Here is a 2,500-nt window from a genome sequence, read left to right as displayed (position 1 = left end):
TGTCGCGGGGGTACCAGCGGCCATGGCGCCGGCACTCCCACCCCTGACTCCGTTCCTTCTCATTCTCAACGAGCAGCTTAGGTGCTCGGCCCTCTCAGCAACATCAATAGTGGTAAATAGCCAATAGGAAAAGTGTTCCAGCAGAACATCTCTCGCAGAGTCATATACACAGTTTTAATGCATATACGCTCGTGTTCCGCCCTTACTCGGCCACACCTTTGCCGCTTAAACTTTGACCTCTTTCCCCGTTCCCGCATGCCACAGCGGTGGCACTTGTTTATCCGAGAAAGAGAGCGAGAGTCGCAGTATTAATTGGCGTGAGCGGCCTTTCCGGCTGCAGAACTAGTGCTCTATTCCGGCGAGCGCCGTTATGAGGCGCAACACCGTCTTTAACGCGTTTAGAGAGAACTCCCCCTGCCTCCCTCCCAGGCCTGTCATGAGACAGACGTGGACTCGTGGCGAACTCTCAAAGATAACGCTCACACCGCGTCTGACCGTGGGAGAGGGTGGAGGAGCGCGTGAGGAAGAGCACGGCGTCACCCAAACATTCTCGTCCCGACGAGAGCAATTGTCATCTCTCTGCCTGCGCCACTACATGGTAGACTGCGGGCCCAGGCGCACTCATCAATTTAGGTTCCACTGCAATGCATGCCAAGCACTCTTTTCGAGGTGATAGACGAAATTCCGGCGGGGCTTACTTAAAAGATATCCGACCCGGTTTCGTTTCCTCTTCGTGGGATGGAGTGCTTCTTCTCCGAGAGAGAAGGAGGAGGACGTGTGCCTCTTAGAACATGTGCAGCATCAGCCATGAGCGGCCGACGGCCATTCGTGTCTCTGTGGACAGCAGGCAAAAGAGCGCCTCCAGTTATTTGCGAGGCCGACAACTGTCGTCGGGACGGGACACACACACATGTGTGTGTGTGTGCCCGGCTTTCTTGTGGTTGAATGTGGGTGCGCCAAGTCCATGGACTTGCTAGTGATAGGCTTGTTTTTAAGGGCACGCCTCGCGCAAGGCGCGGGCGATTAAACCCCAAGGCGGAAGCTCGGTTCGGGTTACCCTCGTGTCGGGGTGACAGTCAGCAGGCACCGAACTCGCAGCAACCGATGGATGTATATTTCCGACCCTCGTAGAGGAGTGGCGGCGACAAGCTCATATGGCTGCCGCCGCCGCAATATGCGTTCAACTTGTCGATGTATCTGGTATTCTTGCGATTCACATACCGACACGCAGTTTGCTGCTGTCTTCATCGACCCACGAGCCGAGTGATCCCCCGTTAAGAGTTGTGTATTTGCCATTTGGTCTTTTTGCGACTAACCATCACAGGTCGAGTCTCGATGAAAGGGTTTGACAGATATAGCCCAAGTTTGTGGTTTGGGTTTGGCCGGACGGCTTGTTGTTGTTTTTTGACACTAGAATTTCACTCTTTTTGGGTCAAGAGGCTTATTCGCCGGTAGTAAGGAACGGACGGGCAGCTGTCCAAAGCCCTGTCCGTCCTCCTCCGGTCTTCGCGCTCTCGCCCGAGTGTGGTCCACCCACAGCGTGGTACCTATTTTTGGTGCGGGGGCCGGGATTGTCCTCTTTCCCTGCTGGAGTTGCCAGAGCATAGCCCGAGACCGCCCAAATCAGGAGAGTAGTAGTTTTAAGAGCGCCCCGTTCTCTTTCTCTCTGTTAATGATCCTTCCGCAGGTTCACCTACGGAAACCTTGTTACGACTTTTACTTCCTCTAAATGATCAAGTTTGGACATCTTTCCGTCAGCTCGAGGCGACGACCCCAGAAAACCCTCGCGGGCAACGGGGCCGACAATCCAAGAGCGCCAGTCCGAAGGCCTCACTAAATCATTCAATCGGTAGTAGCGACGGGCGGTGTGTACAAAGGGCAGGGACGTAGTCAGCGCAAGCTGATGACTTGCACTTACTGGGAATTCCTCGTTCATGGGAAACAATTGCAAGCCCCAATCCCTATCAAGAAGGGCTTTGAACGGGTTACCCGCTCCTCTCGGAGGAAAACTCGTTGATCCTTCAGTGTAGCGTAGCGTCGCGTAGAACATCTAAGAGGCATCCACAGACCTGTTGTGCTCAATCTAGATGCGGCTAGAATTTGCAGCTTATCCCCTCTAAGAAGAAGTTCGCCGAACTGGACACCATTTTCTGGAATCCGTCGACTACTTAGTAGGCCAGAGTCTCGTTCGTTATCGGAATTAACCAGACAAATCGCTCCACCAACTAAGAATGGCCATGCACCACCACCCACCGAATCGAGAAAGAGCTCTCAATCTGTCAATCCTTCCTGTGTCTGGGCCTGGTGAGGTTTCCCGTGTTGAGTCAAATTAAGCCGCAGGCTCCACTCCTGGTGGTGCCCTTCCGTCAATTCCTTTAAGTTTCAGCTTTGCAACCATACCTCCCCCGGAACCCAAAGACTTTGGTTTCCCGGAAGCTGCCCGCCGGGTCATGGGAATAACGCCGGCGGATCGCTAGTTGGCATCGTTTATGGTTAGAAC

General features: G+C 53.9%; 1 non-coding gene across 1 annotated transcript; it reads right to left on the bottom strand.

Moving 5' to 3' along the window:
• Window positions 1-1,119: 1,119 nt before the first annotated feature.
• LOC121869836 lies at window positions 1,120-1,283 on the bottom strand. Its single transcript, XR_006089595.1, has one exon. It is a non-coding gene; the product is annotated as a 5.8S ribosomal RNA (ribosomal RNA).
• Window positions 1,284-2,500: the final 1,217 nt, after the last annotated feature.

The sequence above is a fragment of the Homarus americanus genome, unplaced genomic scaffold, assembly GCF_018991925.1.
Source record: "Homarus americanus isolate GMGI-L3 unplaced genomic scaffold, GMGI_Hamer_2.0 scaffold13616, whole genome shotgun sequence".
Taxonomy (NCBI): domain Eukaryota; kingdom Metazoa; phylum Arthropoda; class Malacostraca; order Decapoda; family Nephropidae; genus Homarus; species Homarus americanus.
This window is presented reverse-complemented; position numbering and strand designations above follow the sequence as displayed.